At 43.2% G+C, this 12,698-nt stretch overlaps 1 protein-coding gene across 2 annotated transcripts in view; it reads left to right on the forward strand.

Annotated features, from left to right (window-relative positions):
- ARHGEF4 (Rho guanine nucleotide exchange factor 4) overlaps positions 1–12,698 on the forward strand; it is a 217,267-nt gene that overhangs the window by 116,592 nt on the left and 87,977 nt on the right. The gene's annotated exons all lie outside the window — the stretch shown is intronic.

Consider the following 12,698-nt stretch of genomic DNA (forward strand, 5'->3'; position numbering starts at 1 on the left):
CATATAGAGCTGAATGCTAGAGTTGATATTTCTCTGTGTAAATTCCAGTGTAGAGAGTATCACCGCCTCTAGAAAATGCCCAGGCGAGTGCTGTGCAGCAGATGAGGGCTAGGCAGGGTTGCACTGCTGAGCACTGAAGGAGGGAAAGGCAGTTCCCTGAGCCAGCTGCTCAAGTTCAGTTTTTGCTTTCCCATCCATTATTTAATGTCTTTCTGAACCAGAGATTTTGGAGGCATGTTCACGTAGCCTGGACCTGTTCTGACTCAGCCTGCATAGATCTGGCATTCTGGTTTTTAGTTACAGATGTGCCTGTCCAGGGTTTGAATGTCTGAACTGCAAGCGTAGTAAAGAAGCTTTCTCATTCCCAACTGATCCTAGCAAAGGAGCCTGGCAATGATGTTAACGGCCAAAGACTGCTGAGCTGTTCAGCTGTTGCTGTTTAGAGAGATTTTTAATAGAGCTGCAGTAAATTAGTTCCTCTCTTAGATAAATTCAGACAAGTGCTTTCAAGGCCACCGGTGACTGCCATTTCCTTAGTAAAAATACCCTGTGCTACCAGCTAGAATCAAGGCTTGGGAAGAATTCAGGGTGCAGTTCTATGTAATCTGCTTTAGTCCTGTGTACTTTTAATTATCGAAAGGTTTTATCATTCCATCTGCTGCTGTAGATTTGGAGCTGTTTAATAAAATCTCCTTTGCTGCTCTGGAGTCTCTGCTGAAGTGTGAGTAACTGCACAATCCTACAGGAAAGGGCTACAGCAGGGTGGCCAGTCTCCCTGACTTTCCACCCTGCACACCACACCTTCTAGGTGGCCAAAAGCACTAAACACCTGCAGTACATCCTGAGTCCAGGGACAGGAAAAATCGCTGAGGGTGAGATCAAACCACTGTGTTTTGGTGCTCTGTTTTGGGGAAAGATCTGGGCTGCAAATACAAGATGATGTGCTTTTGCACGTACAGATTCTCAGTAGCGTCTGCTGGCTGTTTCCTCTTGTAACTGGGAGTACAAATCAACCCAGCATGCTCTGACATTGGATGAAGTAAGTCTGGCACAGGGTCTTTCTGCAAACTCCTGCTCAGAGCTGTGTGGGGTTCTAGCAGTGGCTCCATCCCCTCTCTGTCACAGGGTTTGCTGTCAGCTGCCCTCCCTGGAAGCATTCTTGTTCTTAATCAGGTCACTTGAAACAAATGATGTACAGTGATACAGAAGTAAGGTTGATAGCAAAAGCAAGGCTCTGAAATGAAGTGTTTCTTTTTTCTAAATGCCCTTTCATTTCCACAATAGTCTTGCTCCCAAGGCTGTGAGGCATGGTGTCATTTTGTGGATGCTACATGCATTTTAGCAGGAAATTCAGAGATGAGAAGAAACGGAATAGAAAATGGTATGGAGACAGACTGAGCACAGGGAAAAAACAAATTAAGTTTAATAATTACAGTGTTGATATATAAATACAATAATAAAAGCAGATCGCTGCATTTCAGGCTCCTTGCTGCCTCAAAGTACTGTGGTAGGTGTTTTCTCATGTGCAAAAGATTTCTGAGCAGTTTGTCTCTACTAACAAAACTCAGATCAGAATTATGATTAAACTTTGAGAGAAATGGATCACTAGGAGGAATTTATTTTGTTTTGATTCTTTTCTGTCAGAATTCTTCTTTGGCTTAAACTTAGGAAGTTGTGGTAGAACTGCTCCTCTCCATCAACTTCAATTGCCTGTCTGAGGAGTGAGGCAGGACTTCTTTAAAGCTTGTGCTAAATAACATTTTTGAATGGTAAAATTTAATACACTGCTTAAAACAACCAAAAAAACCCAAACAGAGAACCCAAGAAAAAAAACCAAAAAACAAAACCAGCAGGAACAGTAGCAGCTGGCAATGCATGAGAGAGGTGGTAACTAAAATGTGTGGCAATGTCCTCTCCTCAGAGGAGCAGGGAGCCTCCAGCATCTTTCCATGTGATACATCATGGAATTGGGGGGGGAAAAGAGTACAGACTGTGTGGAAACACTATGAAGTGCCCAGCACTGTGCTAAAAAAGGTCTAAGGCATGAGTGAGTCTCTTTCTCTGTTTAAAAGGGATTCTGCATTTCCTTAAGTCTGGATAGGTGAACTTGGCAGAGAGGGTTTTGCTTTCTTCCCCCTGTGTGTACATCACATTTTCTGTAGGGGTCTTCATACTGAGTCTGTTGCTGTCTAAGACTTCAGGGTAGATTAGAAATAAACCAGATTTAAATGGCTGAAAAGTCGAGGTGAAAAGAAGGTGGGAAGTGCAATTGGAATGTATCCATTGGAGTTTTTCGTTCAGATAATTTCGATTCCAAGGAAGTGAAAAGACAGAGATGTATGTGTGTTTATGTAGGTATACAATTGACAGTGTATGATTTCAGAAATACAAATTGATATCCCCCATGTAGAAAAGGCAGAGTTTTCTGAGGTTCACAGGAGCAAAAACTGCCTTAGATTTATCTTCCTCTGCAGTCAGTAATGAAGGACAATTCCTTTTGGTTTGGGGTTGACCTTGTTGTGATACATTGATCAAGAGGGGAAGCTAAATGTGACAGTTGAAAGAGAAAAGACCTGTTGTTACAGCATAAACATTTGTGCAAATGCCATTTGAAATATAAGTGTGAGGGAAAACAGGGTTCAGGCTTGTAGGAAGTGAAAAAAAATCTACTGGTTTTTGTATCAGTGAGTGGCATTTCTGGTCTAAATGTCAATAAACACTGCCTTACAGGAGAAGGCCCTTCTCCCTGAAGCTAAATATAAACATGAAAATAGGGAATGCTTTACTCTCCTACCAGGCTCTCCATTTGAGGATGCCAGAGGACTTTGCAAGCATCAATAACCCTCAGAGAGTGCCCAAATTACTTTCAAAGCATGATTTAGGGTGGGTAAAAAGGCATAGTTTGATACTTGGACAGTGTCCTTGCTATTTTTAAATACTTATGGGCAGTGTCCAAATGTTTGGCCAGTGAAAAAAGGACTTGGAGCTGGGGTGGCTCAGCAATTCTGAAAACTGGGCCGTAAGTATCTCAGCTGGCCAAAAACCCACAAGGCATCCAAATTAAAAGTCAGTTGTGACAGTGCTCCAGCAAGTGATTCAGTGGCACTCTGGGCACTCTAACCCTGGTTTCCCAGGCAAGACTTTGTACCCCAGGGCTGCCTGTCTCCCATTCATCACTGTTGTACAACTCCACTGAAAAGCTTTTCCTTTAGACTCTTTCCAGTTTCAAGCCTGTGAGCAGCTCTCTTTGCCTTTCCAGCTCCTTTGTTGCAGGTCCAAACCCAACCTCATTAATACTTCTATTTATTATTTTTCTTGTCCAAGCTGGGAAGGGCTGGAAGACTGACAAAGGTAGGGACAAAGCAGGAATCACAACCTGGAGGACTAGGTTGCCATAGTTTCCCTGGGATCCTCTTTGTACTTGTGCATATGTAGCAATTTAATTGTACAGGCTCCACTTCAGTTCACCTCTGCGCAGATTTGTGGCTCCTAATATGCAGATATGCTCATCTACTGCCCTTGGGAATATGGCCTTTAAACAAACTAGAAAACATGAAGCATGGGTGTGGAGGGTTTTGGGGTTTTTGGGTTTTTTTTTCCCTTCATTCAGAGCTTAAAAAAAAATTGTGGGTTTTTTAGGAAGGTTTTCTCCAAGTCATTCATTTCATTGTTGTGGCTGATGAGAGAGCCTGTAATAGAGCTGTGGCAAATGCTTTGTTTCTTTCTTGTTTAGCAAGAGAGTTTCTTTTGAACCCTTTCTTTTTCCTTTTTCTTCCCCTAGCCCTGTCTTTTTGGTACTGATGTCTTCAGCTGTGTTCATGGACTGCAGTGCATAATTCCACCGATCCTTCTTTCTCCAGGGTCACTCAGTCAGCAAGAGTTAGAGGTCACACAAGGGGAGATTGATTTAAGGTTCAAATTGCTTCAGAACACATCCAAAGGAGAGCAGGGAGGAAGAAAAGTGAGTGCCTCAGAGCATCCAGTGCAGCACATCGAGGTTGTGTTTCACCCTTACCTTGGCAAATTGAGAGCTGAGATGTTCCAGCTGGATTCATGCTGGCACTAACATGTCCTATGTGTTTCCTCATACATTCCGTGCCACCTGCCAGAATAGCTTCCACTCGTCTTCTGAACAAATAATCAATGGATTTAAGAATGAGTGAACAATAATCCATGCTAGATTAACTTTGATTTTTGTCTCTGTGTGGATTCATTTGTAATGGTGACTGATATGGTTAGATTAAACCCAAGCGTGATCCTGAACTTTTGAGGAAGAATTACAAGATGAGCATCTCTTGGTTGAGCTAGTGAGCTGCCCTAAAGCTTAAGTAAATATTTCTTAGTTAAAAATACATCTTCCAAATAGTGTTGAGTGTTGCTGAGCTGTGACTTGGCATCACATTCAAATAGTGAGGGCATCTATATTAATAAATGGTTGAGTTCATTCCAGTAAAGGGAATCTCAGTCAATGCTAAATGTGAGTCAACTTGGCCACTAACTCTTTTAGTGCACCTACAGAAATGTTTGGTTTTTTTGGTTGTTTGCTTGTTTATTTTTTTCAGCGCAAAGTATCCTCTAGCATCATGCTTTTCCATTAAAGGGAATTAAAAATAGTGTTAATAGAGGTAGAAAGTCTGATCATGTTTCTGTACCTCTGTTTGCAGCAGAACCAGATTTTGTAAGTTCAGCTACTTTGGAGTTTTAATTAGATGTTAATGCATCGAGAGTGGTTCTAGTTGACTTTCCCTTGAGATTTTTTTTGTTTTGTTTCAAAAGGAGCAAATGCTTATTTTCATGTCCCCGTGCGGCACAGATTAGCACCTGTGCCTAGCAAAGATAAACATTCCCGTTTTGCTGATGCTGTGTTTGCAGCAGGGAAAGATGAATCTTTGGAGCACTGCCTGTGATACTTCCCCGGGTGTCACAGGTACACCATCTTCATCCTTTTCCTTCTCTGCCTTCAAAACAACTCCCATGAAGAACATTTAGATTGTAATCACTGTTCCCTTTGCTGAGGAATTCTAAGGCTGTATTTTCTCAAAGACTGAGTTATCTTTAGAGCAGCTCTTCAGACCAACACTTCTCTGGGATATATCCAATCATCAGTTGCTGCCATTTTTCTGCATGGAAGTGAAACACCTTTAAGCCACCTCATTTCAATCCTGTCAGCATGGTCCAAGAGGGTAAAGGAAAGGAGGAATGAGGTGGCACCATGAAGCTTACCTGACCCTTCCTTTCTTCTCTGCCTTTAGGTAGACACCCAAAGGCTGGCAGAACCTTGAAGGCAGCTTTTCATTTGCATTATCTAGTTTATGTAGGTAAAAAAAGCAGCAAAAATAGATGAGAACATGTGCTGGCAAACAGTGTCTATGCCCAGTGGTCACAGGGAATGTGTGTACTTGCTGCCCACACATGATGCAGTTTTGCTGTGGCTGCTTAGCAGTTAGTTAAATTAAACAATGTAGGGAACAATCCTGCCTGTCCTTCACCATTGTGATGTAGCCTTTAAATTACTAAGCTTGTCTGTAACTAAGCTCATTCCCTACTAAGGTCTTGTTCTCCAATTCTTCTGAATCATGAGAAGTGTCTTTGAAGGATTAGAGAAATACATCCCACTTCTTAGTGTCAGTAATTATCTGTGGAGGCTTCTAATTTAATTAGAATTCTGTCTCATCTCACAATCCTTTTGTGACCTGATGTTTGTTAAACCAAGTAACTAGTTCAGTGATTTGCTTAAAAGTGCCTGGGACAGCTGAATGTGCTGGACTGCACAAGATATTGGTCTGAGCAGGCCCAAAGTCTGAACATGAGCTGTCTTCTTGGATACTGAAAGCCTTCAGTGGCTGTGCCATTCTAAAATAGCTGCTCCTAAAAGTGGTGTGTCTGCACATGAAAGCGAGACAGTAGCCTGGGTGTAAACTGATAGGAACATGATTTGCACCTGGTTAGCTGTCTTGGATTACATTGTGTGAACATCCAAGGGTTGGCAGCTCTTACTACAAATATCCCTCGGGGTGTATTTGCCTAAACAGGTAGAGAGCTTTGCTGCTGTTATTCTCAATCCCTGCTAATCAAGGAGCAAGAGATTTCCTGGACTATGATGTCGGCTCAAATAAACCTTTTTACTTTTTGCCATGGAGTACAGAGTAATTGCTTTGCTGGAGTAATTGAGCCATTTCCAAGTTGTGCTGTATCCCAGGGAGTGCTTACGGATGCTCTAATGCATCACCCCACAGTGCAGCTGATTCCTGCATTCTGTGGCCTCCAGCACATAAGGGCTGGCAAGTCGTTGTAGAATAGGAGGGAGATCAAGTGCTAAAGGCTGCTGAGTACACAATTGTTTTGAATATCCTCCTGGTTCTTACTTTGTCGAATTATCTTTTTATCTCATGTCTGAGTGGAAGCATATATATATATATATATATATGCACATCTATAAATATATTCATACACACACAAGGTTATTCATTAGTTAAGTTTAGAACGTTCCTCAGTGAGGTTTCTCAAAAACAAGTATTTCTACATGGGGGCACCAATTTTTTTTTTTTTTTTTTTTTTTTTTTTGTCTACCAATGCATAAGATATCTTTCAGAGCCCTTCTTAAAGGATCTCATAAAAGCCTAAATAATAATTTGAAACCCATTTCAAGTACACTGTTAAGGTATATGGTACCATTCTCTTGCTTTGGAAGGTAAATTACATGTAGGTATTCATAAAATAACTTGGAAAATAATTTTTTGTATCAGAAATATGATGTAAATGCAGAACTTTTACTTTGTTTTTATTATCTTTAAATTAAAAAAAATCATTATAACGACATTGGAATGTTTCATGTTGAGAATAAAGGAAGCTAACACTAATGATGTTTTCAAAACAGCTGGCAGAGATTTATTTCTATGTGGGAGTGAAATTGGAAGAGTTTCCCTTTGGGCTAATGGAGATAGTTTTCATGAGGAAGTTTTGAATTAGGCTCTTTTCTGTTGGTTTTTTTTTTTTAACTTTAAGTGTGCCTAAAAATGCAGGAAAAAAAAAGGCAGTGAGCCAGGAGACTCAGTGCTAACACGAAATTATCTGTTTGAATGGGTAGGATTAAGCTGCTCTGCTCTCCCTTGGCCAATGGAATCTTTCCAGGCCAGGTGTGAGAAGCCCTCAGCTCTTCATGGACCAAGATCTCTCCTCGGATGTGCATGCAAAAAGACAATCTTGGCATTTGGAAACTGTTGTGGAGTGGAGTGTTCTGAGAGGCAAAGGAGGACCACGGGCAGGGCCTGTGCACCTATGGGCCACTGTTCCTGGAGCTGCCATAAACGTTATTGCTTGCAGGGATGTTACGAATGTGGAGGCACGTAGGAGCTCAAAGGAGGGGAATCTGTCTACGTGATTACGGAATGTGAACAAACCCAGCCCAAACTATTTGGGAACTAAAGGCTCAGCTGTAGCAGGAAGGTGCAGCAAGCAGTGAGAATCAGCGGCATTTGGTGAAGAGTAACAGCCCAAGGGCTGCTGGAGCTGCTCCTGGGCTGTGACTTCCCTCGCTGGCTCCCAGGGAAGCCACCACACTCTGTGACACTGCCTGGTCTGGGACGCAGTGCCGCTCTGGAGAATCACAGGAGCCAGCAGCCCTGTGTGCTCCCGTGGCCCGTTCAGAGTTTGTCTGACCAGTCCCCATCTGCAGTGTTCAGATGTGGCCTTGGCTTCCAGCTGGGAAGGGTCTGCAGGGGGAGATGCCAGCGGGTGCTGCAGGCAGGTGTGCGATCCCAGAGTGGGGCACTGGGCTCTTCCCAGCCCTGCACCAGGCACACTGCTCGTGTGGCTCCTGTGCAGATTCTGTTGTGCGGCTGTATTGAAATTGCCTCCATTTCTGACAATACAGAGTGACCTGGATAAGAGAATCTCAGCCTGGATGCTCGAGCTGTTGTCTGAAGCGCTGGGTTGGCTCAGCTCCTGCTGACTCTCTCTGGGCCCTCTCCCTGAGCAGAGCTGTGTGTCAGCTTGAGGTCACTGATGGTACATCCTGCTCAGGGCAAAAACCTACTCTGCATGCCTGAAAGAAGCTTTGACAATAAACCTTTTAAAAGAGTTTATTATGAAAACACAGTGTCACTAATACCCCGAAAACAGTGGATTTGGATCAATTTGAAATGTGGCATTCTTATCAGCCTTAAAAGCCTGAATAAATTAAAAATATGCAGAACCCATCTGTACTGAAACTTGTTGACTGGATCTGTCATTTCTCTTTGGAGAGCACAAAATAATTTAATTTGGGCTATTTTTGGTCCCAGTTCTGAGCTTCACCACAATCTCTGTGCTGTCATAAATCTAGGGCCTGGCAGTCCTATTTCATGCTGTCTTACTGTCAGTACTCTGCACAGGCTGAATTCTGGGGGGTTGGTCAAGTTTTCTTCTGTGAGTCTATAGCCACAGGTGGTGGTATAGTGCTCACTTGTATTCCTGCTGCCTTTTCTGGCTCACTTGAGAGCACACACTGGGACTTCTGCTTGGCCCCCAAATGCCACTTGACCATCATCTTTGAGCCACTGGAGGAAATCTGCAAAGTAATTGTATGTAGGGCAGCTTATGCATCTTTTAGGCAGCCACTTGTGATTGTCTAATCCGGATAACTCTTCTGATTTAGAGAACTTAGCTTTCAGAAGGAAAAAAAAAAAATACTTTCAAGGGTGAGACAAAGAAATGCCACAGTATTTCAAGCCTGTGACTTGACACTTGAACAGAATTATTTAAAAATACACTGAATTAATTATGGCCAGGTCATTAGTCTTGACTCATCTGAATCATTCTTGATGTCTCTGAAATCACAAGTGTAGATGAGTGTGAGCACTGCTGCATCAAAGTCCTGAAAGGCTGCTTGGCCAAGTATATGGGGTTTTTTCTGAATAGAGGTGGGACCTGCAACCTGGTATTTTGTCTTCCTCTTGGGTGCTACCTTTATTTCTTTCAGTTTTCATTTTTGAAAAAGGCACCTTGATTGCAAAGACTATTCCAGTTGTAATAAGAAAAAACAGAGGATGATTTGTGATTTTTTGGCAAATATTGGGAAGAGGAGAACCATTCTGCCCTCTTGTTAGAGGATCAAGCACCCACTCTTCTGCTTTAACTTCTCTTGAGGTGTTCATTGACTTGCAGTGACACCAGTGCTTTAACTTTACAGCTGACTGTGACCCAATTTGTTTATCACACTTAGCAAAGAAGGGGCAGTTCAGCAATTCCTGAGTGCTCAGAGGAAGGTGAGTCTTGGCTAGGTGCAAACTGGAAGCAGATTACAGCGGGAGTAACTTCTTACAGTTACTTCCCAACCTTGTGACGAATGTTTTTAATGGCACCTTGGCTTGTGTGGTTTGCTGTGCTGGCTGGAGCATTGATCCTTTTCCCTCTCTGATCAGGGAGGATGGAAGTTTCCCCCTGCACAACTCTGCTTTGCAAGGAAACTGAATTGCATGATTTGCACTGATTTTCTTTAATCATACTCTAGTTTCCAGAGTCCTGGAGAGCTGCAGCATCCTCTGCCGTGGGCTACCCCTGAAAATTTTACCCGCTGTAGAAATTTCTGGTTTTTCTTGAAGGCTTCTAAACAGGTCTTTCCTCACAGCCTGAATCTCAGAATGCTTTTGGCACCCCTGGAGACTGTCTAGTCCTACTCTAGTGTTCTCACTAGGGTCACCTGCAGGAGCAGTCAAGTTTGAATATCTCCAGGAATGGAGACTCTGCAACGTCATTCAGGCTATGGCTACCCTTAATGTAAAAAAAAGATTATATTTGTGTAGAATTTACTGTACTTTGGTTTATAACTACTTCTTTTTTTCCTTTTATTTGCCACCAGATCAGAGTCTGTCTTCTACCCTTCCCTGATGACGTGCACATAGACATTGTTCAGATCTCCCTGAGCCTTCTCTTCCCCAGGCTGAAGAGTCCAAGCTCTCTCAGCCTCTCTGTTTATGTCAGGTACTTTAATGTCTTAAACACACCTGACCTTTAGCTGGACCCACTCACTCAAGGACATCCATATGTTCCCTGCAGTCTCAGTTGCACTGGAGTCTTGGCTGAGTTTAATGTGGTGTGTTTTCTGGGCTCCTACCCACTTTAATAATCATCTGGTATCACATCTGAACCTTTTGACATCTGTCAAGTGCTTTCTTTGGCAAGGCAGGTAGGGAGATTAATTTTTCTGGAAACACAAAGCAGAAGCAGAATTTTCCTGCCTCAGTCCTGAGGGTCAGGGTTTGCTGACAGTTGGATCATTGCAGGATTCACAAATTCCTTCCTATTGATCAGCTGAGCACAGAGCTGGAGAGGAAGCTTTGAGAAGCCAAGATAGGTCAGAGTGGCTTGATTGCAGCAGATATTGTAGCTGATGGTTCATTGGTGACACGTGCCTGTACAGAGAGTGTCTGGTGCCTGAATCTCTGAACGAGTTTAATTCTTTTAAGATATGAATTGCATGGTGTGGGATATTTTGTTTGTATGTGGCAAGGTTTTGTTGCCTCTTGCTGTGTGTTTCTGCATTTGCAAAGCCTGCCAGTGGGATGTGGGGTGTGAGCACCTGATCAGTGCTGCTTTTGTTTTTCTGAGAGTAATGTCAGATACCAGCTGGACCATGGCCTCAGGTGTGTGCCAGGCCAGACTTTGGTGCACGTGTGGGAGGGATCTGGTTGTACAAATAGTTTGTGCAAAGGTGGAGCCTTGTCTGAAGGATCCTTAGAAAGCGCTGAGGCTGTGTGCTCTTCTTTCAGGCCTTGTATGTGGTTTCTGCTCTGTGTACAGACTCATTCAGTCTCTCTATTTATAGCACTCCAGAACTCACAAAGTAACAAGCCATAGCACAGAAGGGACCTGCCATATCGGGCACAACAGCCTACAGTTTTGTGTGCAGTACTCTAATTATTAATCCCAGAGATCTGTGTGAGAGGCCAGTGTGCTTGTTCAAATGAGCCCTTGTGAGTAAACTCCCTGGATAACCCCATTTAAACACAACATCCCTTGGTTGTGAATATCTTTTCTTGTTGCTCAGCATGTTGTACTCAAAGGGTTTTGATCAAACAATTTTCTTGGACAGTTGAAATCATTACCATTAAAACAGGGCTTTCTCCTGGAAACACTGATCTCAACTACTTTCTTCTTGACAGAGCACCTGAGGTAGCAAGACTGGGAGTTCCTTGACACAGACTCTGGAAATAGATAGGAATGCTGTGAGGAAAGGGGTTTTAGCAATCACTAACTCTGTGTGCTCTCTGTGGCAGGCAGGCACATTACCTACATTCCTGCTCTGTCTTCCTCTCCTATAAAACCTAAATACAAGAGGGTTGTGTGGGTTGCTAAGTGCTGTCTGTAAGATAATCAAAAGGCAAACAGAGCTGGGCCATAGACCAAAACATTGCTTCAAGTACCTTACAAGGGCCACAGAGAGAGTTTGAACTCTGCTGCAGGTTGGAATTTCCTGCTCCCTGCATAGCTCTGATTCAGGATCTCAGAGCCCTGTGCTGGAAGAGTTTTAATGGGTCGTTCACTGATCCACTATTTTAAGTGGATTGGTGTTAAAATCCTGGGCAGTTCCCACACTGTGGGGTTCTAGATCATCATTGTGTTGGAATGAAGTTACAGTGCAGCAAGAAGAGCAAGGTGCTTGTGTTTTGTCTTATAACGTGGAGGGTGTTCCAGGCTGGGCTGGATGGGTTCCTGGGCAGCCTGATCTAACTGGTGGCATCCCTGCCCATGGCAGGAGGTTGGAGCTAGGGGAGCTTTAAGGTCCTTTCCATCCCAACCCATTCTGTGATGATTCTGTGGTAAGGCAGCAGCTGACAGAAGGACCTCAGGTCATGTTCAGCACTGTGATGGCGTTTCTGCAGTGAGTGAACCATTTGCAGTGCTCTACAGGAGTCCTTCCTGTTGTGTGAACTTCATTTGGCTAGGAGAAGAAAAATGCAGGTGAATCCTTCTGAAGTGACTTAAGAAGTTGTCTTTCTTTGTTTATGGCAACCTTCTATTTTTAAAGCAGGGCTAATGAAATAAAAGGAGTGTATGAACCTCAGCTCTTTAAAAACGACAGCGGGAAACAAAATTTAAACCTCTCTTCATCAGCAGTTAATGCTCAGCCGTTTGGCTCTGTGTTGGAGAACTTAGGGTGAAGTTAGGCTGCTGCTTCCCTGCCTTCTGCAGCAGGAGAGAGCACAGGGGGCAGAAATGAGATTGAGCACTGGTAACCCAAAGGGTCCCCATTAATTCTCAGAGTGTTTGCCCACAGCCATCAGGCAGGAATTGGGTTTAAATGCAGTGCAGCAGAGCACCCTGTAGTCATGTGTCTCTTCCTTCTCTGTTTGTTGAAGTCAAATGTCTATATTTGGTACATCCTAGGCTGTTGTCATGGAAATGGTTGTATTGACACATCCACAGCAGAGCAGCTTTGTTCTGTACTGAAGGATCAGAAGGACGATGGGTGAGAAAGGAAGAGGCCTCTTCTCAGCACTCAGGCATACTTAATATTTGTTCTACAGCTTCTTCACTCCAGCTGGAAGGCACAGGGCTGTTGAATGAGTTGTTTTGAGCTAATATTGAAAGAATTATGTAGGACAATACTTTGTTGGTTTTCTTATCTTTTCTTCTTCATGTTAGAGCCAGGCTTAATTCCCAGGAGTCATGATTTTGTGTTCGGTCTTGGTGTTTATTAATTCTCCACAGCCTCAAGT

Source organism: Hirundo rustica, chromosome 10 (genome assembly GCF_015227805.2).
Source record: "Hirundo rustica isolate bHirRus1 chromosome 10, bHirRus1.pri.v3, whole genome shotgun sequence".
Classification (NCBI taxonomy): domain Eukaryota; kingdom Metazoa; phylum Chordata; class Aves; order Passeriformes; family Hirundinidae; genus Hirundo; species Hirundo rustica.